General features: G+C 45.7%; 1 protein-coding gene and 1 long non-coding RNA gene across 7 annotated transcripts in view; both read right to left on the reverse strand.

The window, feature by feature from the left end:
• LOC128873116 (RNA-binding protein Musashi homolog Rbp6) overlaps positions 1-25,134 on the reverse strand; it is a 760,808-nt gene that overhangs the window by 545,231 nt on the left and 190,443 nt on the right. The window lies entirely within an intron of this gene.
• The window catches only part of LOC128873125 (uncharacterized), a 190,623-nt gene that overhangs the window by 24,761 nt on the left and 140,728 nt on the right, over positions 1-25,134 (reverse strand). The window contains exon 4 of the long non-coding RNA XR_008456333.1: positions 6,646-6,705. This is a non-coding gene — a long non-coding RNA (uncharacterized LOC128873125). The remainder of the gene's footprint in view (positions 1-6,645; positions 6,706-25,134) is intronic.

Genomic DNA, 25,134 nt, shown 5'->3' on the forward strand with positions numbered 1-25,134 from the left:
AAGCCTCGAAGAATTCAGGAGCGCGCTGTGTCCACCGTAATAGACAACGTGTGCCGGGTGAACGTGCGTCAATTTTCAGATCGTCGTTTTACGATATCTCGTGGAATAGTTGGCGTGCCCGCGGAATTACTGATTTCGAATTTCCTATATCTCATAATGCCGCGCGATGTCACGAGATTCTCGTCGGCGATGTCAAAGATTAATTGAGACCATGAGAGCTGAAGCAGACTAATCCCGCAAGCCTTTGCTTTGAGTAATGACGTGATTCTTGAACAGCTGACTCTTTCCATTAATCACTCGCAACGCTTACATTAAAAGTTAGTTCCACATTATAATATTAGCCGCGAACACATAGGACCGTTGTGGGAGATAAAACGCTACGATCTGCGCCTATTAAGTTAATAAGTACATTCCGTTACTGTAGAATGTTGCTTGTAAATGTTTCAAGGGTTGAACGCAATTTCTATATCTGTTCGAAGCAATGGAAACCTCCTTTGCTTCCTCTTTCGCGTTCTCGATTAATCCACCAACATCGAAATTTCCTCGAAAGGGAAACGGACTTGCGATACGGATCCCTCGGAGGAACACAATTCGTCGTCGCGCTAAAATCATGGTGCCGTGTTTGGTTTGAGCGTCGATGTTTCAGCGAAATTCCCGATCGATTCAGTGAACCCCTTCGGAGCACGTGTCGGCCGACTATTAACGGCGACGTTGCGCATAATTCCCGTCGACGGGTTTAATCAACAATCAAGATCCAAAGTGACAGTCTCCTTAATCACGGACACTCGCTTTCATACGCATGCCCCGTCAATACTGGACGATGCTTCGCCGACTGCAGGCGCTAAGGAGAGCAAACAGAGCGGCTTTGGGGAGGGGCAGGGGATCATCCTAATTTCGTAGTCGTCCCGGATAAATGGAAAAGCAATCCGTGGCCCCGACGAGCCGAGGATTAGGAGCCATCCTCCGCCGTTACGTTTCAATTCTCATTACCCCGCGGAAACCAAGGCTTCGAAAAGCAGGGGACTTTCACGAGACTGTGGCCTCTTTGCTCGACGAGCCGAGCTCTTCGATAGATGGCCATGGATTCAGCCCAGGATAGAATAGACCGTGCTCAAAAGGTTACAAGGTATTGTAATGAAAAAGAGGTAAAAGGCTGCATTAGAGGAAAATGGCGAGCGCCGGCGACGAGATTGCCAAGCAAATACCATTAGCCGAACAATTTTTATGGAACAATGGGGGTTTCGGAAATTAATTGCTACGCGATTTTGTGCGCAGATTGTTTGTAACGAATCTGATTCGAGTACGGAGAGAATTGCGTATGTAGTGAGTTGGTCATTTCAGGAAATGGCATATGGTGCTTTTTCTCTTTTTTTTTTTTGTAACCAAAACCGTTCATTGCACAAATCGATTTGTCTGTTACTATCTCCACGAGTTTCGCGACTTAATCTGCTTCACACTTCGGTGTTTCATTATGTTTTTAAGAAGTTGCACAAGCAAACCCAGCGGGTGATTACTTTGGCACGGCTCTCCGAGAGTTTCAAGTTCGTTACACTCGGTAGAATCGAGGCAGACGCTCCTCCGTCACAATTTCGATACTTTATACTCCGAATGAATTGTACTTTGAACAATTTAACGCAATCTGCTGAACATTTTTCTACAACACTCTAAAGTAAACATACTCCGTAACTCCGTATCTGTACATAATATTTATGGAATTTCAATCCGTGTCATTTTTGTTCAAGCCTGATAGTGAAACATTTGGATATAGGTGTAAACATTATCAGTTTTTTGAATTGCTCGTTTCGAGCAAGAGAAATTCAGCGAATAAACTCGTGCTGAAATGAAATGATCCAAAAACCGAATAATATTCACACCTATACAAAAATTTCTGTAATATTCATCGCCCAATACAGAGACCGCAGAATTCAACATTTCGTTCAGTTCCATTTTAAATGGGGAGTCAAGTTTCGGCATGTAAAATATTTTTATTTCGATAACCCGATATGTAAAATAAAACGTGTCAAATTTGTATTTGAAATACGTACTATCAATATTTCTTGACAAATATAAAGTAAAAGTTCCGCGAAGCTAAACCACCTTCTGTTATTTATATATACTTTTTCCCTCTTACACGTCGACAATTTAACATAAAACAGACTATCATTTTCCATCTGAAACAAGACTTCAGCCAGCTCCGATTTCGTTTGATTAATGCCAGCCCGTGGAAAATGTGAAAATCATCTTTTATCGAGGCGCAGCATTCAAATGAGAAAAGAATAACGCAAAAATCGCAGCTCTGACAGAATTCGTTCGTCAGAGGCGGGCTTCGAGGCAACAGCTGCGCCGATTACGAAATAAATTACTTCAAATTCACGCCGGCACGTTCGACCTGTCGTACATTTAAAATCTCCGTTTTCCCCCTCCTCGACGCTCTGTTCGTTTTTCAACGTTCAAACAGCCCCGGTACTATAAAGGCTGTTATACAAGTTTCGGTTAAGTTGATTGCTCGACGTCGATCTTTCCTCGGCTAGCCAGTAATTAAAATTCGCTCGGTTTTGAGAGCACCTTTCATCGTGGCGATCGATATAAAGTGAAAATCAATCGACGCCCGGTTTTAAGCGTACTCTGTCATTCCCGTCACTTTTTCCACGGGTCGATTCGCGCGTACGCGCGATTCGACGTCCAATCGAATGCTGGGGGAAAACTCGGTTCTCTCAATGTTTCGTTCCTTTTCATTTTTTTTCCCCCCAATTAGAAGTCTCGACATTTTGAATTTCCGGAAACTTTCAACCCACGAGTCCGAACGGGTTTCCAGACATTAAACGATCGAATTTAAAATGCACGTAGTCGAGTATCCCGAGGCTATAATTTAATTTTCAGATCATAATTCTATATTCGTTTATTTACATAGTTCTACGTGGATAATGGACGCACTTGAAATAATAAAATTCAGAAAGTGTAGCAGCTCCAAAAATCACAGGAGATCAGTCGTTCCTGAAAAGGGTCGAGCTGGAGGCGGGGGATGCTGTCAGGACTCGAAGCGTATCGAAGTCTCAATTTCGTTTCAATCTGAAATAAAAGCAAGACTAAACGCCGGCATGCTGCGCGATCGAGAGTGGATATCGCAGCGTGGAAAATTACGGCGGGGGCGAAGGGGGCCACGTACGGAATCCGAGAGGAAGAACGTTGAAGACGAAGAAATGAAGAGGAAAACGCGGAATGGGACGAAGAGCGGCGCGGAACGCGGGAAAAAGACGATCGAGGGAGGATTCGACGGCGACAGAGAGGGATGAAGAAGAAATTGCTTCTATCCTCTCCCTTTCGATCCCATTCCTTCTTCATATTTCTCCTTTTTTTCTATGTATCTGCGCCCCGCACAATCTATCGGGTTACGAAAGAGAGACGGATACAGTTGTTGAAGATATAAGGCGCCTAAGACCATCGATGTACCGATAGGGGTTACCAGTCGATATCTCGTCAGAGGTTTCCACGTGATCGCAGCTGCACGTAAAGAGTGGAATCCAATACTTTACGTATTCTTTTATACTTCTTTCGGGGAGTTTCACGATTCTCGTTCGATAAGGCATGGACCCTTAAAGGAGATGATTCCGAGTCTAATCGACCTTTCAACCCCCCTTACGATGCCATTAATTTCGCTCGTTAACTTCACTTGTTACTCGTCTGGGCGACGCTCACTCGTAGCTTTCGAACACACAGTTTTCAGTGATTTGGGAGAAACTGAGAAGGGAACTCTGGAAGTTCAGTATGTCAACCGCGTATAAATAATATTAAATCATTCGAACAAGTGTTTAATAATCGCTCGTTAAAGCATCGAAAAATTAACACCTCTTTCTATGGGAGATTTCAAGAGAAAAACTTTGATATCTACGTGCTAGACCCAGGAAACAATTAACCAAGTAACTTGCAACGACGGATGTTGCTCCGACGAATCCTGCTTCATCAAAGTCCAGTGAAAACGATTAAAGCAGTCAGCAGTCGGAGCGGAATGATAACCGGCGAACACGGATCGCGCGCGTTGTTTTCATAAATCAGAAACGCGGGCACGAACGCTCCCAACGAGTCTCGACGTATCAATCACAATTTATAATCCGACTCGTATCGGTGACAAATGAGATTTCGCGTATCGTCATGGATTCGGTTGGAAAAATCGCCGAGGTAATTTCCAGTCGCGACGCGTCCTTACGTTCATTAATCGTCGCTGCTCTGATAATTCCGTTTCACGTAGCCAGCGCGGAACAACGCTCGTCCCTCGAATTTTTCGTGGAGATCAACAGGTCCACGAGTGAAAGAGCCCCGTCATCTCGTCGCCTGTCCCTTTTCCACCCTAACCCGTCTTTCGTTCATCCCTCTGCCTAGGCATGGGGGAGACAAGTGCTACACACGGAAAAGGTGTGGTTGGAGTCAAATTCACGGTTGGAATGCTCCGTTAGAGTGGTCGGCAATTTCGAAGGGTATAAAGCGGAAGACTTAGTAGAGGTTCGTCTCTGCTTGATTATTTGGGTTAGTACGCTCAATTTTTTTTAGGCATTTTTGTTAATTTAATTTCAATTCAATATTTTATGTTACAAAGTCCTCCTCGTCGTTCAACATATCTTGTTCAGCGTAACCGAAGCTGTTGCCTTTGTTTTTTCGAACGAGCTCGTAAGTACGACCACACGACTGCTCTGTTTCAACGTTCCGGGTAGCAAAATTCGTAACAGAGCGTATCCTTCGCCTCTATTGTTTTGTTTACGAAATCCTTCATTCCCAGACTCGTGTATATTTATCTCACGTACTGCCAACCAATTTATCTTCACATACCGCGAATGTTCCAACCGCTACATTTCGTCTACATTTCCTCTTTGGAAGTTTCAAGCTTCGTAATCTTATATGTTCCTCTTCTATTTTAACTCTACCTACTAATACGCGCTTCTTGGATCCCTTTTCTTCGTTCAAACATGCTGGTCGTTGCTTTATTCTCTCTTACTTCCCATAACTCTCAAGTAAACCACATTCCCAAAAACAAACCCCAACAGCCCTCAACGTCGAGTAACTGAATCACTTGTACAAATTGAACGTTAGCCTATCCATAGACCGCTCGAGCAATCGAACGAGATCGTTTTGTATTAATATTCGAAAATGGATGCCAGTCTACATACTTGGAAGTTCCCAGAACCACTCTCGAAGTTAGCCTCGAGTCTCGAGATAATCTCGGAGTTTCCCGTCGGGAGTTTCCCCGGAGTTCTAGGAGTCGTCGCGGAACGATGAAGTGATTCCCTCTGGTCGACATTTTTACCTCGTACGCTTGATTCGCGCGGCAACGACGAAAGGGAACGGATAACGCGAGATTATCCACGTACGAAAGTAAGCGCGCCGCGGCAAAGTATAGCTCGTGACTTTCGGCGCTGCTCGCGGTCATTACGATTTGCATAAAAGGGCGTCGAGGGATACAAGGGCGGGGAAGGTAGCCGCGTACGTGTCGCAGGCTACGGCGAACAGCGAAGGGGGTTTTCGCACGTGCGTGCTCTCTCATTACGGCGGGAATCGCGATGCGGGGAACGCGTTGCAGAAAAACGTGAGGGGCACGCAAATCGGCCGAGCTTCGCGTGCGACGCGCTCCTCTCCGCTTCGCACCGCCTTGTTTCTTCTCTCTTCCCCTGTGTTGGCTCTGCGCTAGGTGTTTCTTAATTCCCTGCCCGGAACACGGACCACGGGGAACGTTAATTGATATCCTCTGGTGCGTTTCGCTCGTCCAACGTGAGATTTCCGAGGAAGATGTTTATTTTAGATTTTTTCGACACCAACGTCCCTTTCGGAGTTAATGGTCGAGAGAATTTGCGAAATTTGTAAAATTGAATCGAAAATTGTAGATTCATTCTCGAGGAAGGTCAATTTTATAGATCCCTGGCGTACGCGTCTGACCACTGCTGTCCATTTCTACTCCCGCGCCGCGGTATAATAATTCCTTATCCAGTAGAAACGCATGGCACGTGTCAGCCGTAGTTGCATTTCGCTCCCATAGATTAATTGAAAACCGTCTTTCCTACGTCGACCCACTTAACTCGGGATTACCACGCGCTCAGAGATTAATGGGTGACGTACGTCCTTATCTGGCCAGCCAGCTGACCGCCGTGATCGTCATGAAATTGGATTTAAGCGAAGTTTTAAATCGAGTGACACGTAATCCAAGTTGAGTAACCGGCGATGCACGGCCCCGTGAAACTCGAGCTGCGCGCGGCAGCTGGAAATTGAATTATGCAACGCGTGGACATTCCCATCGTGTGTTGGCCATAGGCGCGTGAAGAATGGAACGACAACCCCGATACGTATCGATCGCATTATAAACGAAGAGATTCGACCGGGTAAAGAAACTCGCGTTACAAGTGTACTCATTATGCCGCCAACGACGCGGACTGAATAAATGCGGCCGCTGAGATACGCTTCGAAAAGATAGCTTCATCGAGGTTTAACGGCGAGCGGACATGCTATACCATCGAAATGTGGTGGACATTCCAATCGTGTTATTTAGTATCAGTTTCGTGAGATTAAACGTTGCGCTACCGAACTAGAATTACAATTGCGCGGTTAAACAAATTTCAGGATAAAATAAGATACAGAATTAGTTGATCGAGTTCTCGTACTTACTCATAAGGTGTACCTAGCGCTTGGCTTTCGGATAAAGGATTAATCGCAGCTGTGTCTTACCTGTAACAAACAGAAACAACTATTAAAATCCGATACAACCTACGTAAGATTTCTATTTTACGAATGATTGAAACAAAAGGATCATTAATGTACACAATAGGTACAAGTTAACCGTGTTCCCACTGCTAAAAACGTTAAATACCACCATCCAATTCCGAATATTACAAATCTAATCTGTTTCGAGAGGGAAAACCATCAGCGAAACGGAGATCAACGGCAGGCCGTGAAACGTTAAATAATAGCATCGAAACTTCCGGAAACAGAGCGGCGATAATGGACGGAACACGAAATGCCGGCAATCGAGATGAATCGACGCCATCCGGACGATGTTTCCCGTTCGTTGTAGCCTCGAAATTCACCGTCGACACGTTAATGCAATTCGAACCGCGTGCCCCCGCGACGAACGATCGTTTTGCGAACGGTCGAAGTGTCCTCTTCCCCTCGTTCCTTGGCAATCATCAAGCAGATTGCTTCATAGGAAACGCGGAATACTCCTCCTTCTCTGAAAAGCCCGCTGGATTACCAAGGTCGGCGATTTCCCAGTCTCCAGGAAGGAATAAGTTCTCCCCCTCGCTCCTTTTCTGCGTCTCGAGGATCTCGAGTAGGACGATTATCGTCGTGAAAATCTCAGATGGGAGCCGAGGTCCTGGTTCTCATCGACAGATTCTACCTATATCCGCGGTAGCCTACCGTCGCCTATCGTCTTTTTCTCTCCATCACTCGTGCCCTCACCCCCTCGCCGGTTTCCTACCTTTCCTCGCCCTCGCAACGTCCTTTTCTCTGCAGCTCGATTCCTCGTGAAAACCGGTAGAACCCGTTCAAAAGGATACCCGAGTGTGGCGAAGCGAGAGTCCGGAACGGGCGAGGACGACGCAGGAGGAAGTGGAAGAGGAACCGAGACCGTGCAGAAACGGATCGAAGGGAGCGACGACGAAACGCGAGACGCGGACAAGGCGTTAAGGTTAACCCTTACGATACGGTTATGCTCTTCGTCGATATACATCCGCTGCACGGATACTCGATAGCGTTGTGCTCCCGATGGTCGTTCAGGGGAACAGATCGTGACAGAAGTGACGATGGTCGATTTCTTTTTGATGGGAAGTAGGTCCTTTTTAATTATTCACAACGACGAAATAAACAACCTCGATGGTTTCGGTGTTAAACAAAAATTTCTAAATCGTCTTTTGGAAAATCTGTTGCATCTCGTTTTATCGAATATCCCCATCGCGATTCTCTAATTGGCCAACAAGATTTGAGGAAATCCCGTATCTCGACCGAAAAGCAGAACAGGACGAAACGAGAAAAGGAGAAATCCCGCGGGGAGGCAAAGTTTATATTATGCAAAGCATGTGTTCGCCAGTGGATTTACGGGGCGGCCGTTTCGCCTCTACGAGCGTGTTCTTGGAGCCAGGCTTACTCGGCTCTGCGAGCTTGTTTTTGTCAGAGGGCGACGGTTGCAGTCGCCCGTCGAAAAACTAGGATGATCCGGAAGTCCCGCTCGCGGCAAAGTGCATCCTCTCGCCTCGTCCCGAGGCAAGATTAATTGGAATGCTAATGCCCTCGATGCATATGGATGCGTGGGGATTATCTTCCGCTTTTCAGGGCCGGGAGTGGCGAAAACCGACCCTGTCGATTCGTGCATTTCGAGCTACGGAAGTTAGAGACGCGTTTCGGAATTTCGACTTCCCGGGGCTGAGCGTTCCACGCGCTTCGGGGTGGAGGCAGAAACTCGTAACCGAATGAATGAATTTCGATGAAGCTGCGAATTCGTCGATCGTTCGCGGCGAGGCTTCTTCGTTGGATATAACGTGGAGGCGATGGAACCAACGTCGTGGAAAATAGGTTAAAGTTAGGGAGCGAAGTGAAACGCGATCGTCTAGTTCGTGTAATTTATGCAACGTTGATATAGAGTTCTGCTGGACGTCTCGTGGAATAACGTATTATCTAGGTGAAAATTGGGGCAATTAATCGACACGGACTTTCCAGACAGCTCAATATATTTAACTAACAAATTTATAAGTAGTTGCTAATCGACTTCATGCCAGATGTTCGTATAAGATACTTAAAAGGCATCGAGCTCATCAATGCAAAACCGTGAATTTCGATGAAGCAGCAAATATGGGATCCATTGTACGAGTTTCGTTGGGAAACGTGTATTGGAACAAGAACAAGAAGCCTAGAACTCCAGCACTGTTCCGGAAAGTAGGTTAAAGTTTTGAGAACAGACTAAAATGTGCTGCCTGTTTTGCGTAGCTTATGCAGCTTGGCTCGCGTAATGCGCCTGGCATCGAGTCTTATGCTGTTAAACTTTGTTTGGAATGTATTAATCCCTCAATTTTATATCTCCTGTTCATAGAGTTTACACGTAAAGATCGGGCGCTTTAGAATCGGGATGCAAAGTTCGAAAGAGCAATATCGCGTTGCGAATGAAAATTCTTTTAACGTTTCGTCCCTGATTTTAACATTTTTCTACAGAACTATAAATGATTCAAACCATTAACACTGAAATATAGCAAATTACATAAATAAAGAATGTTACAAATATATCTCTCCACCTTTTAAAAACATAACCATATCCTGTTTCAATGTCTAAACACGGAGACTCTTTGAATTGGCAGTGAAAGGGCCAACCTGGCGAGGCACAGATTAGCACGATCGTCGAATGAAAAAGCTCATCGACACGTGCGGCGAGCGAGCGTTAAACGGTTTTCGGAATTAGCACGGCCGTTAATCGGAAAATTAATATTTCGGATTGATCAGCGATAGTGCGTGACTAGCGGCAGGTGTGAATCTATTCGCAATGGCAGACGTCAATGGCGCGATTATAAATGTGTTCGTCAGAAATTTGTAATAAACGCGCGCGTTTATACGAGCGACACGGGCACACAGGCCTCGCGGCCAAACCGAGCAATCTGATTATTTCGAATGGCGTTCGCGTAATCTGTTTTGTCCAGTTAAATGTCGGGTTAATCGTTTTAGGACGAGTCGTCAAACATTTTCCATCGATCGAATATAGCGCTATTCGTGCTGCAAACGACGCGACGTACCTGGAATTTCAAGCGGCGATCACGAGTCGCGTGCTGATGTAGTTATCAACTGGACTTTTTCCAGAGCTCATCTACTGTTTCAGAGGCGGTTAAACAATGTAGAATTGTTCATGTGTCGAAGACAATACCTTGTAAAACTTCTCGAAATCCACGCGACGACAAAACTTGACATCTAACAATTGGAGTATCTATCGGTGAATTCCTGTAATTCGTTGCAACAATGCTCGAGTCACGAACGATAATTTGTCGCCAAAAATCTCGACCGATCGCAGGCGATGTTATTCTCGCTTCGAATACGACAGAACGTTCAATTTATCGTCGACATTTTCGCCCTGAAAATATAATCGGATTGAAGGTCGCGGAGGTAGAAATATCGGCGAAACGATGGAGCGAGCCAGCGAAGCGACATTTTTAATGGGGGGAACGATAAAAAAGCGGCAGCGGGATTTAATCGCGACGGTGAATGTCGAATTAAAAGATCCTTACTTTCTGTTTTTACGCTCTGGAAAAACATTCCCGAGTCGGCTGGGTGCCGTTTTCATGATCGCGAAAATACGCAAAAGAGTGAGCGATAAGCAAGAAATGAAGCTCCCAGCCTCCTGGCAGAAACGAGACCTCGGAGGGCGAGAGTTGGGGGAGAGAAAGAGAAAGGAGAAAAAGGTTTCAGGGCGAGAAAGACAAGGTGAGAGAATGAGAAAGGGGAAGGGGAGTGAAAAAAAAGCGAAAGAATGAGGGACAGGGGACCGAGGGAGAGAGCGAGGAGAGGGGGAAAAAGAACGACAGGTATTGTCTCCCGCAGCCCGTAATTAGGCTGAATGGCGCTTTTCATGGAGGAGCCCCCTTTTTGAAATTAATACGGGCCGACGCTACGGCGAAATATTACCGGGTGATAATTAACGCGTTATCGCGTCAAAACCGGCCGAGCCACGGTGAAAATTTAACCGTGCGATTAACGAATTTCACCGAGGGCCGGCGGGCTGTATGCTCGAAAATGGTGGCATATTGCTGCCCTTTTCGTCGTCGAGTATTCGCGAAACTGATTTTAACGTTATCCCATGGGCGAAAAGACAATCGTCTAACGTGTTGATCACCACACCACCGACAAGTGAGTGATTATGGTAGATTATGTAACTAAAAACTACGAACTAACAGAGATCTCCATGCAACAAGAAATAATAAATCTCCAGACTGTGATCGAACAAGGCAAGATACGAGCTTGACGCGTTACGATATTCGTTAAAGCTCACCCCTAGATCGGTGACGTTGGCCTTGCGACGTCACCAACGAAAAACAGAACAATTTGTATCCCCCAAAAGAATCCCCCTTCCCGTCCCCCGGAAGTCGTAAGCGTGGCAACGTTCGACTCGTTCGGCCCATAAATCGGGGCGCTCATCTTTAAAATATAGGGATGGAAATATTTGGACTGTGCGCGTCGAATTGAGCAAGAAGCTACCCCCGCGTCGGGGGATAAAGGGGATTCAGGCGAGCAGGCAGGCGGGCAGGAAGTTGCAAAAGGTCGTAGTAAAGATGCCATCTCCCTGCCGCGACGGTGAGTTTATTTGCAACGTGCACGAGCAACCCACTGTGTAATCCCCACCCCCACCCCCCCCATTTTGCCCCTCTTGGTCACCGTTCCAACCCCCGTTCTGACGTCCGCCGCCGGCCCTCGTAAATTGCACGGCAAATAATTGATAGGCGAAGGCGATGTTTCTATTCTGTTGGCAGCACTTGTAAAGGAGCCACGATTTATTCCGCCTCACCGCCTCGCTGTCTGCCACCCCTACGGTATAAATGGCCGTGTCGGCGGCTCACGGGGGATGGGCAGCGAAATAGAAAAAAAAAAAAGGGAAAAGAAAAAGGAAAAGAAAATGCGCACTCCGCGGACGGCGGAGGGAGAGAACGCGAACAGAAGGTTAGGGGAAGGGTTGGATCTCGAGTAAAAAGTCATTTTGAAATTCGGTCGGGTTGTTTGCTTCCTGGCATTATGCGGAACAGCGCGGCAAACATTGCTTTCTGCTCTAATCATCGGCCCCGTTCGCTTCCTCCACCCCCGACAAGGAAACCGACGACGCCAGCGACAGGAGATTTATATTCGGAGTTACGCCACTTTCGCGGTAATACGGCGGTTCCATAAAACACTTTAATATTTCATTCAAGGCCGTCTTTGGCCGCATTGGAAGACACTTAAAAAGGGCAGCCGATTCGACGGGGTCTCGTCCGATCGATGCGACGTCGTCTTTAATAACCGTCACGTACGATCCATGGCCATCTTCAATCAAAAGGGACTTGCGCTGAAAGGAGGATCGAAGGTTCTTCTCTTTTGTTAACTTCTTCAGGGACGAATTAGTTCCTGAACGATACGCGAAAATTGAAAGTGAGCATGATAATAAATATCATAGATACAAATTTCAAATTCAAAATACATTCTTCGGAATTGTTTTCAGTCAGAACTAGCTTAAATACAGCATTCGAGATATAAACGTCGCTCGACGACTCTTAAAAATGCAATACACTTTCTTGCCACCGAATGAAGCAATCTGAATCGTAAAAGAAACCCACTGTTCGATCGCGGCAAGTACCTCGCGTAAACAATCGGTTGCAAGCATCGCGTCCCGCAATTAAACAAGAATTTAATTTTCTATTCCGGCGTTGTCGAGCGGGCGTCACGATAAACCGGAGTATTTTACAAACTCGAGATAAGTCTCTAATCTGCGCGCAATAAACACGGAACAACCAGCGGAGGAAGCGTGGGTGGGGTGCCGGGGACAATGAACGAGCGTCTATTGTCTGAATTTTAAGAATCATCGCTAACTGTAATTTCGTGAGGCTTCGCCTTATCTCGGAAGCGGTCGCGTCGCTGGAGAAAAGGGCTCCGTTACCGTCGCCGCGGCGGGAGGATTCCAAAGACACAAAGGGGCGATTTAACGAGCGCATTTTTCCCACCCCTCCCACCGTCAGAATTTTCATAACGGAAGAAACGAGGCACTTTTAAATTCTTTCGCGCCTCCCCGTGCTGCCTGACGTTCGTTTTTCGCGAGGATTCTTACAAACGATCCACTCGACCACTGCGACGTACAATGCAGTCGCGATTGCAGAGAACTTCCGGCTTCTATATTCGGTCGCCAATTCAGCCGCGATTTTTCGACTCTTCCCACCGTATCGCGGTCGAAGAAAAGGGATGGAGCGAAAAAAACACCGCATCAGAGACAGAGAGACGGAGAGAAAGCGAGGAATAGAGAGGCGCGGTTAGAGTGCAGAGAACGAGTACAGATCGAACGATTCGACGATTCCGTGGAAATCTGGAACGAGAAAGCCCGAGGACGAACAGGCGCGCGTTTGTAAATAACGATAATGGGCATATTCGCAATTAGCAACGGTGTTACGAGCAACGGTAAGGGCGAAAAAAGAGCCAACAGAGATGCCGTTTGGTAAGTTCCCGGGTATGCGAGTGTGTGCGCGCGCATGTGTGCCAGAGCTGTGCACCGTTTCCCAGCGAGCCAAAAGAGGAAAGTCGGAATACCGTTGGCGAAGAACGGCCAGAGGAGGGCAGGGAAGCGTAAAACAGAAGAGAGAAAGGGGATGCAGCGTTGTAAATGAACCGAGAGATACGGGTAGAATAAGGCCAGGAGGATAGAACAATGCGATAGGTGGAAACAACGAATGAGAGTGATCCATCTTTAAGCTAAATGGTTCTTGAACACCTGCGAGGAGAGTTAATTGGTAGTGGCATCTGCTCGACGGATCCAGTCACTTTCTTCCGCGAGCCATAGATCGCTTATCGTCAACTACGCGGGGCGCATTTCCGTATATGGCACGTTCAAGTTGCACAGGTTTCAAGTAAAATTGACCTTCAAAGGTTTAACGTGACGAATCGAAATTACAGAGATCGCGAATTTATAAGTTACATATGAGCTGTTCATTGCACAAATCGATCAACTCCATAAAACAAAAGTTAGCATCCCTGTCGTCTCAAAGGCATCGCGATCAACGTCCCCGAGAAGGTGTGCCAAAATGTCCACCAATTAAATGTAACTACCACACGAATCCGTAAAGATCGTCCCACGGAGCATTGAATCCAATTTGATTGCCAACAATGGTCTCGCGAAATCTGTTCCTCGAGCGGAGGAGTTGGGTAATTTTTCTACGATACTTGCCAAGCTTGAAACATATGCAAAATCATAACCCAATACATAGTAATAGTTTTTATACAACGATTCCATTAGATCTTTCGTCAAGGCTGTATTCGCTCAACCTTGTTCTATGGACTTCAAAACAATACAACCGTATAAATTCGATCGAATAGACATCGATAGACATTCGATCCTCAAAAATCAACATTGAATCCAATTTTTATAGACAAGCGTTTCATGCCGCACTTTGAAATACCCACTTTGCACAAATCTCCCCCGTTCTACTCATTCTTGCAACCTATCCGTCTACATTTTACTACCGTGTACCCAACCAGAAAGAGGAAAACCAGAGTCAACTTCCCCTAATACGCGGAAAAAGTCGAAACAAGACACGTAAACTCCTTCGCAGTCTCGCGAAGGGAGGAAATCGACGTTCGGATCGTAAATAGCGTCGAACTGTAACTGCCGACAAACGCGAGGTTCGAATGGAGAAAGAACGAGACAAACTGAAATAAGAGGGACGAGTCAACACGCGCCGGAAGGGTAGCATGAAAGTAAGTAGAACGAGCGTGGAAACAATCGCAAATAAAATACGGAAACGGGAATATGGAGCAAGAGGCAGAGCGGTTAGCTGGAGGGACAATACTCTCGTCGGGCGCACGAATATTACGGGCGTGGAACATGTGCGCGGCATGCTCGCGAGGTTTATTTGCGTTATATCTGCAAATACGTGCGGCAATGCGTGCCCGTTGAATGCTAATGTGCCAAAGGGGAAGAGAGAGAGAGAGAGAGAGAGAGAGAGAGAGAGAGAGAGAGAGAGAGAGAGAGAGAGAGAGAGAGAGGGGTAGCCATGACGTCCACTCGAATCGCGCACTCGGCCACGCACGCACGGCCTTCGCGTGTGCACGATGCATCGAGGGTGCACCGAGCGTCATAATTGCACGCGCACAGGGAGCAAGCGTGCGCGAGCATTCACGCAACTGTACGCACGAATCTGCTTAACCCTTTCGCAACGAATTCTTTTCACTTCAACTTATGGCTCGGATAAGAAGTGAATTGCAACGCATTCCTAACCGTGAGAACTGTGCCTGGCTGTTCGTATTTTTCACAAACGTGTAGGGTGGAGAGTATTTTCGAAAATATAACGGATAATGTATATACAGTCAGTCCCGTAAATATTCGTACCTTCTATTCCTATCGAAGACATTTGTACAAATTAAATAACAGATTTGATTTTTCCAAATAAACATATACATGTACAAAATTTATTTATATGTATGTTTATAATGAAAAATTCGTTCGGATGGATACTTTCATTCGTTAAACAGACAGAAGTATTTGTTAAACCAGACACATGATCAGTTACTCGAGAAAGATACAGTATGTTTAAATTACGTTCCATCCAGCTGTCGTTACGCTTATCTTACTAAATTAACGTTCATGGAAAATATGAACACAGATAGGAAACAGCACTGTGGAAAATTTCTTTTACTCTCGGCTCCTACATACCCACGAAGAGTTGACGGTGGCAGTCGCGAGTAACGTGTCCGCGGTTGGTCGAAACATTTTACGTTCCCATAATTTCAGGCGGAAAATGTTTACGTACCGTAACATACCATTCGGCCGCACAATGAAACAGGAAGGATGAAAAATCCGCGGTGGTTTGAAATCTTCTGAAGCGGGCACTTTATAAAACGAGAAGATGGGAATAATGGAAAATCCTTTCATTTCTTAATAACCAACGTGAACAAGAATTCTTTCGCGTAGACGTCCTTTATCGTTGTCGTTGCTTACGTTGCATAATTAAAAAGGGTACGAGCACCAACAGGTAAGTAGTACGTCTACGCGAGTCTCAAACGCGATGGAATGCATTTTTGCTGTGTTTTCGCCGCGGGATTTCACGGCAGCTGACACACCGTTGATATTAATTGCGACCGCCGCGAGATCGCCGTAAACTTTGAAGATGACGGCACAAGGATACTCGGCAAAGGATAATTAATGCGAAAGAAGAGCACGGTAAGCGCAACGATTTCCGCTTTGGGGCAGTCGTTACGCTCCCCGTCTTTAAATTGAAACAACTCGCGGTTCTATTGTTAAACGGATTCAGCATTAATGCGACAGCCGCCGGAGAAACGAGAATCGCGAAACGGTAAATTCCACGCGAGCGTGTCACGGATAAGGAACAAGGCTGGGAGTCACATTCGCAATACTTTTTCGCGGGACGTGTTTAAAGTTTCAAGACCCATACGTTTCCTTTGTGCACGTAAGCCCGCGATCGATTTCCCACTGACTCGACCTACTCTTCACCCCTTTCAATATACCGGAAGAGTCACGGAACGCATCAATCTCGACTTCATAAAGCACGATGGATTTCTATTTCGCCCCTCTACCAGAGCCACTCGATACTCGCTACATACAACTTCATAATACTGTACTGTCTTCGGTTTCAACGATGAACTATCAACAAGATATGTTTGTTTTCTTGACATCCAGTCAATATTCTAATGATGCATATTTCTTTATATAGAACAAGAATATTTCTTGTTTATATCTATTTCTATAAGAAATGAGTTGAATTTCGGAGCTGATAACTGGGTTAGGAATCTCAGGCCGGCAAGCTTCTTGAAAAAAATTAAGAAGGAAATTACTTTATCGCCCTCGTGGTAAAAGACAACGAACGGAAGCGCGCCCCCGTGGAAACCGAAACTGAGATAGAGCTGAGAGGCACGGAGGGGTTGAAGAGGGTTGGTCAGGAAGCTAGAACGAAGGCCCCAGGTGGATTTATGTACACGATGGCGCGGTCACCTCGAGAACACGAGTCCAGTAAATAAACGTCGCGGATAACGGGGGTGGGCGAGCGGGTGACGGGGCTGGGCCACGTGTAAGAGCAAAACGAAAAGGAAAGAAAGATAGAGAGGCTAGAGCCGTTCTCCAGGAAAGACTTGTCCAGCCCGTAATCGAACGGAAGAGACCTGCTCGCCGGTGGTTTTAAATTAAGCCACGGCACGTTCGTTAGCCGGCTCGACACCATTGTCGCCCGCCACCGTACGGAACCATAAATTCGGTGGGAAACGAATGGCCCAAGGGCCGCGATACCGCGACCGTTCGCTTGCGGACGTTTTCACGGCTGTTTTTCGCGCTTGTCCGCGAAATTAATCGAGCCCACGGAAAGCTGGATGAAGGTTCCAGCGAAAAGTCGTTCAATGAAAACGGACTGGGACGTTATCGCTGGGGGTTCTGCTATCGAGTGGCTCTTCTATTCGGGAACCCTAATAAAATGCCCTCCTTTTTGAATATTTCACACAGACACCGTTGACAGTAAATTTTTCTAACATCGACGTGTTTATCCACACATATTTCAAGGAAATGTATATTTCTTCTCATCGAGAAGGTATGAATTCATTCTATCTGAATTGCATCGTTGGGAATACTTTTCAAGTCCTTGGTACGTTGCTTTTCATTTGTTTTAATACGCGTCGTTTTGTTCAGTTACAAGTATTATAAAAATTTCTCATTAAGAGTCACATACCTCAAACGTATGTCAGACATCGCGAAGATTGGTCACCGATGTAGAGGTTATTCCCTCAGTTCTCAATTTGACAGAAAACGTCGCTGTCTGAAAGGTTCGGCGAAAAGACGACAGAGTAGTGGAAACGTCAAATGGTACGGTGGAGATAAGATCGCATTGGTATCGAGTGGCCCAGTTGATTTCAATCCACCGTAAGTGGTCTAATTTGATGAACGAACGGAAAGTAACGTTAGAGAGCTTTGCCACTGAACTTGATCTTCTCTATCTGATTAAAGAACACATACCTTTTCTACGAAACCGCGTACGCTTAGGGACAGAATTGCAGAATTGCGCGATCTTAAAGGATAGATGTTGTTGCTTGCACTTGCTTACAGGTATTAAAACAAACAGACGTTAGGAATAACAGTTTACTTAAGTTGTGTAAAGACGAGTCGTATAAACCGGCTGATAAAGTTTCATAGCATTCATCTAACGTCCTTTGTTGCAACCATTTAGAACGCAAATGCGAGAATTTCTATTGTTGATTGTTCGGAGGACACTGTGCGTTGCGAAACATTGTTTCGTGCGAGGTATTCGCAGCCTTTGATAAAGTTTGAAGTATATTATCAAATAAATGTCGATATAGTTGAGAGTTTCCCTAGGCTAAAGTATCAACAGAGGATCCATTCAGCTTCATGGAAACGTGTACCGCGAAGTCAAGGACTTAAGAAAATTGATCTTTCAAGTAAAACCCACGAGCGACATTCTTTAAATGCGTTTGATGGGCTTTAAAGCGTACTATCGAGTAGAACTAAGTTTACCTTAGAAGACTTTTTTACAAGATTTTCTCCTTACAAAACGTACAAAGGTAAAGGCTTGATAAAATATTGATTGTATCCTCCTACGACTACTTTAAAGCAGAACAATACAAACCTTAAAGTTTCAAACGACCAAGGGGATCGCAACTGCAATTCGTTCCTTGATAATTTAGGATAAACAGAAGATCCATCCGCATGAAAGGTATCTCGCCTAATGCAAACAGCAGTTACATCCCCGTGTAACGTATAACGATGGAACTCAGAAGGACGGAAAAGGGACGAGAACGGAGAAGAGAAATCACGGCGTAACGCGTAACGGCACATACCTCCATCCGACGTATGAATCAAGCTAAAAAATAGCTCCGGATCTAATCGTCGGAATTAAAAGGAGCGTGGGCCGCGACGTACGATTATTTGCCCGGTTGTTCCGACAGGGCGTAATAGGATTGGTGCAGCGAAACTGCACACGCCGTGACGTATAAAGTCGTATCAAAAGCGTGACACGAAACGAAATTACATCGGGGACCTGAGCGCGACGCGAAAAATAAGCGAAAAGTAAGCGGGCGAGTGTCGGTAACGACCCTCGAAAACGCGACTGGCTAATTCGAAGTACGCAGTCACGACTCGCCGAGGACGTCCCCGGGATATACAAGGTGACACGCGATAAAACCGACGTGCAACAATTTATTCGTGACGTTTCCGCGATTGGACAGCCAAATTTGCAGCTGTCGAGTGGAAAACATTTCGTTTTGTATGTCAAATTCGAATTTTTATTCGGTGTTGTATCTAGGACTTCCCATGCCTGAAAGGGGACAGATTGCACAAAAATGAGTCGAAAATGAGGGATGAAACGAGAACGGACGTCTCGGAGAAATTAATTTTGAAGATTATGAAGCAAATACACTCTAGTAGGGCAATTACTTAGAACTAGAGTGGACTATAGTTGTAAATTATTTTAAATATAATGGGCATACCATGCACAGCGAATCTGCAATATATTTTTTGGTATTACAGTTTTAGATATTCCAGCATTCGAACACCCCGATAACAGAACCGTTCGAATAAATACCAACGACTTCGTTAAATCGAGTTCCAGTGCTTCGTGCACGCGCCCCGAGCATGTTTCAGTATCAATTACCCCCGAAACAGAGGCCCGCGCGAAAAACTTTAATTCTACGTTTTCGAGTGATTTTCGCGGAATGAAAGGAGTCTGATTTTACCATTCATCATACGACACCCTGTATGCACGCGTACGCGTACACGTTTTCGAGAATAGAACGTCGCTGGAGATGGCGGCTACGGGGAGCTAGCTGGCGCGCAACGAAAAAAAGAAGGGAGAGAAAAAAATGCGCGAGCGAAAAATCGCGCGAAAGAGGGAAAACGCGCGACGGGGGACGGAAAGTCGATAAAAGGGATGAAGGTGAAACCGGGAACGCCGGTATTTCGACGTGTCCGTGCGCGCCCTTTTATCACCGCCAGGCTAACGCAGCCAGCAGTTTTAACTAAGCTTATTATCCGGTATCAATGGTAATCATCTGGCAAATTCACATGCGTTTTCGCCCCGCTCACGTCACGGTCGCAGGTCTACGATGTAAAATAACTGAACATAAAATCCAATTCCGCGGAACCGACCGGTTCTAATTAACTGCTAGTTTAAGGTCGTAACTGTACACCGCTGTGAAACGCTTCCACCCTTCTGTCTCCGTTCCGTATTTTCTCTTGTTCCCTTGTACCCTCGAACGTGTTTCTTTCGCTCTTGTGTCCTCTCTTTAGCCTCCGTTCTCATTTACACCTGTTTGATCTCTCCATTCTGTCCTCTGTCTCGCTCGGTTGATTTTCTACCATTCTCTCCTACGGTCTCTCGCTTATTCCCTTTTGACAGGCGCGGAGCGATACCAGAGGCGAGAGAGTCTCTTTGCATTGAATTTTACTTACGACGAGAACGATGCGAAAACGTTTACCAGCTGAGAGGCTGCTGTATAATGCGTTCACCGCCAGGTCGATTCCACGAAACCGTCTCCGAGCACCACTCTGGGTTCTTTCGTTATTTACATTCTTAACACGATACCTTCGCTTCGAAGAATTTGGCTAAAACGTGGATAAGACCGTGTCTCGTTTAAGTATTGTTGAATCCTATGGATTTCGACAGACCATATTTCCTACGTAATCTACTTATTGTGCGCAGCACACATTTTCCAAAGTGAAATCGATTACTATTATGTCCCTGATCTGAAATTTCAGAATATTATAACGCAGGCATTGTAATGAAAATTTTATTTCTACTTAGTTGTTTATCAAGATCGTCTAGTAGATGGACGACGAAAGTTGGCGAGAAGAGCCTTACCTACTAAGCGAGAAACTTTTAACGGATTGAGCCCACCTCGTGACACTTTTGTTTTCGAGCGATTAATCAATCTGTAAAATTCCCAGTGGCCAAATCCAGGCCACAAAGTGACTTCCGATATATTCTCCTTTGAAATCAAAACCAATAAGCTTTACTCAATAATTCAAGGATATAAAAGTTATTTTTAGGTTATAAATTTGTTTTGAGTTTTCCTCTGGCCGTCTTCCCCATTTTAATTTTCGTCCTTCGCATTCATTACTCCCAAGCCGTTGCTTGGCGCAGGGGATGTAAAATCATGCTCAGTCCGTTCGATTCTTCGTGACCGGTTATCACGGCTAAAACGCACGACATTTGGCGTGGCACGCGATATGCACGACACGCATAATTCCAAGGCCTCGGAAAAGGCTTAATACATAATTAATCCATCGCGGAGGGTTGGGGGTGAGTGACTGGGTTGCGGCCGAGTCTGGCAGCTCGGCACGAACTGGGGGAGAAGGCGAGAAACACGTTTCGAACTGATTACATTACGAGATCGCGTTCCGCGGGGATAACGACGAAGAAATTAATATCCGCAAGCAAGGTGCGACGTAACCTTGATGGAAATGGCCGCCGGCCGAGTTAAAATTCCAGCTGGTCCCGCGATGGTGTCCGCCGATGCGGAATATTAACTATTTACCGCGCGACGCGCTGAAGAAAAATGTAAATCGCCGAAGAAAACCATCTCACGCGCCCCTGTAAATGGTGTCATCCCCGAAACGCACCTCTAACGGTCTTTGGTCTTAATTAAACCGTTGCTTCCTAATTGTGAGACGACGATCGAATTTATTAATGTTACAGCCTTGACAGAAAGAACCTTCCTAAACCAAGCAATAACTATAAAGAAACAGTTCTCTATCCTCTAATAGTCGTTATAACCAAATCTCATTTCATCGATCAATATCCTATCCATCTACTATCGAATCAATTAATTCATTTATGCACGCCACATTTATATATCGTCCCGAACAGTATATATCCAACCACAGTACCATATCCAGCGATGTAATCCGCGTTCAATAGCCGCCCCAGCGTGAACGATCGTCGCTGGAAGCGTCAGCGACAGTGAATTATCCAACCTAATGAAGCTTCGGATAGATCACGAGGCTTCGACGAGGAACGGGCTGGGTCTGCACGCACGGTTTTGCATCTGGCTCGAACCATTGGGCCGCTGGATCTGCTCCAACCACGCCTCCGATTCGACTATAAAACTCCACGCGAAGATTCCGCGGTCTGCTCGTCGCCTGTGCAGCCCGTTCGATTTAATAAAGGTAATAACACCGATGGTGTTTACGTTTTTCAAGCGGCGGGCGCGCGTATAAATCCCGGAAGCAAAGCGCTCGGATAAGGAAGAGAAGGGCCAGGAGAAGGAAGGCTTGGCCAGAGGGGGGAAGGATAATGGAATGAGTAGCGACAGAGAAGCCTGGATGCCGATAGGAATATGTGGCGGCGATTGGGCGGTTATCCAAAAGCCATCGTCGAGATCCACCCGAGGGATTCTTCCTTGAACGAAGCAGAACAGGCTGCAGGGGGGGGGGGAGCTAGAGAAGTGCCTCTCCTCCCCGTTCAAGAGGGTTCCAGAACTGTTGGCCCAATCGGTGGCCCAAGTTTTTTGCGCCGCGGTTTAACGAAGCGTCCTTAAATCCTCCCCGGTGCGGATCGATAGAGAGGACCAACGGCGGCCAGATAGAGAGGGTGGGTGATCCCGCATCAACGACGATTCGTAAATCGTCCTTTGGCTAGCCTGCAATGCGGGCGCTAGGTGAAGGAACGCTTCCATTGGCCGACCCTTTCGCGCCCGATCTTTGAACTGGCGAACACAGTCGACGAGGAACGGCTTCTTCCGCGACGATCACTTTTATGGCGGATGTCGAACTATAATATAGAAATTAGACAACTACGTAGGATTTTTTACTAAGTCGAGTTCGGTCCTTGAACACAGGCCCTTGGAACAAATATCGGAGATTAATTAATCCTCTGTTTAATTCTTCGGACGATTTCTAAAACAGCTAAACGTTGAAATGCTCCACCTATTTACTCGTGAACTGCACCATTCAGCTATTTAAACGAAATTCCTGACATCGTGTACAGAAATGGTCGACACGACGCGAACCAGAACGGGAGCGAGATCACGGGGATCCGCGCAGTGGATGCCACCATCGTTAGCGAGGTTGGGAATAGTACCCGCAGTCTCGTTGAATATGCAAATCAGCGAAACGATACGCCTTGTTGAATGAACGATGACGCGGGAAGATTGAGGAGAAGGAAACGAGAGAGAGGGAGTTTCTCGTGATCAACGCAGAGTTATCGCAGATTAGCGATCTTTCTGGAACATGAGCTGAATTCTCTTGATATTTAGAGAGTCTTGGTGCAATTCCTTTGGCTCCTGTTCCGTTGCAAAACAAAGAAATCGACGTTGCTCCTTTCACCATCGTTGCGTTTATGTTCGGAGGAAAGTGAAAAGCCTGGGAATATCTCGCATCGAATATTTTTAGAGTACTCCGTTCCTTATCAGTCGTATAGCGATCGGTAGAAGCTGAAAGTCCAAAGGGCACTCGATCAGATCTATGATTCGACAAGTGAAAGAATCGACTTGAATAGGGAGAGAGGTTCTAGTTTGAGTAAGAGGTGGGAGAGCTTTACTGAACAAGGCATTTAAACGAATTAAATGAAGTTGGATCATCTATGCAGAGTGAATTCTGATATAAACGAGTTCAGTTAAAGAATTTAAAAAAAAAATAAAACCCTAGCTAAACTTAGATTGTTAACAGTTAACGTGTGTTTTTTAAACGCTTGAGGACTTTCATAATCAATTAAACTCTCTCCTTTTCATTTGCCTGATTTCTACCAACAGATTCGAGTGCAGTTAATCATCGATGTTTCTCTTCCATTTGCTCGTTACGTGTTGTTTAACAGCAGAAGCACAAGTACTCGATCGCAACATCAAACTGTCGCGTTCAAGCTGACACAGCGATTTCGCCTTCTTCTCACGCTTGCTTAATTCCGGATAAACGTAACGTGCACCCGTACGTTGCAACGCTGCTGAGTCAGTCGGCGATAAACTTACAGGCGATTTCCGCCGCGTACCGGCGTTATTGCTCCTGAGTTAATATCCGCTTCGTCATTCGAGAAGGCGAGCTCACCAGACGACGAAGAAGGAGAGTGACTTTTCGATGGCGGAAATACGCAAGACGCAGGCAAAAACTAACTGCAACTAGCTGAAGTATCAGCTAAAATAATAGCTAACGTAAACACAATTTTCCAAGAGATTATAAATTACGTGCTAAAAATTAATTTAAGCTTCTATGGGCCGAAATTTCTTTTCCGCAAACAACTTGCAAGGAATTAGTTTGATGTTTCAGGTTGACGGTGCTGCTTACCGCCATCAATATTGTTTTATTGATTATCAAAGACATTATGAAAACAAAAATCTCCGAAATCATTGTACTTTCATCCATCCAAGAGATGGTTCCTCGAGAAGTAGTCGGCTCGCCACGTGTAAACTCTCCACAAATCCTGAACGGGGAAATTGGACCACAGACACTCATTACAAGTGGAAGCATTTCTCATTAAAGGACCAAGACGAACGATTTGGTTATCTCCCAGAAAGTATGACGAAGAATGCGGCAAGACGAGTAGAAGAAGGTTTCTCCAGCGGGTCTTGGGTAACCTCGGCAAGGACGCGGAAAGGGAAGAAAGGGAAGAGCCAGGGCCGAGGGAAAGGGCCGAAGGGGAAATGGAAGGGTTCCGTGGTTTCCTCCGCGTCGGGCAAAAAGAGTAAACGAAAGAAGAAACGAGTATAGCTCTGGATGAATAATTGAACCTCCCGAGTCCGTGCGCCAAGGCAAACTCGAGGCTCCAGCCGCTGAAACGACTGGAAAGTGGTCCTAATGCCTAAATTGATAATTCCGCGGGCTGGAAAAACACGCGCTCCTCGAGGATTTCGTACGGTCGCAACTTCGAGCGGTCCTTCGCCTCGTTGGTCGGCAAAGTTTGCGCTTTTACCTACTTCCGTGCATTTTTCTTAATTAAGAAAAAGATAGTTGGCGTTTAATTCCGCGCGAACGGAACAGTTCCTCCTCGTCGTTTCACTCCCTCGAAATCCCATTTACCAGCGCTGTTTCTGGTGTCATTTGCTTCTATTAAGAACAAGATGCCCGTCGCTATTTTTCCGCCGCAATCTCTCTCGGTGGGATTAACGGGTCCGTCTAGTTTCGAGATTAAGGAGAATCGATTTCTTTCTTTTTGTATCGTTGTAGAGTTTCGGCACGTGAAGTATCATGGTATTGGAAGTCCATACCGCCTTACATTTTATCAAAGAATTTACTCTAATAATATTTTTAAGAATTGTCTTATTTCATATATTGAAAAATTTCCCTGTTTTTTGGTTTCATGGGTACCAAGAAAGAACTGTACTATACTCTGTACTACTTCAACAATACCAATAATTTGTTCTCGAAGAAATTTCTGTAACGTCAACAAAGCATATATAAACGTACACAGTTTAAAATCCATTTATCGTCTAATTATCTCGGTAATTGACTTC

This window comes from Hylaeus volcanicus, chromosome 3 (genome assembly GCF_026283585.1).
Source record: "Hylaeus volcanicus isolate JK05 chromosome 3, UHH_iyHylVolc1.0_haploid, whole genome shotgun sequence".
In the NCBI taxonomy this organism is placed as follows: Eukaryota; Metazoa; Arthropoda; class Insecta; order Hymenoptera; family Colletidae; genus Hylaeus; species Hylaeus volcanicus.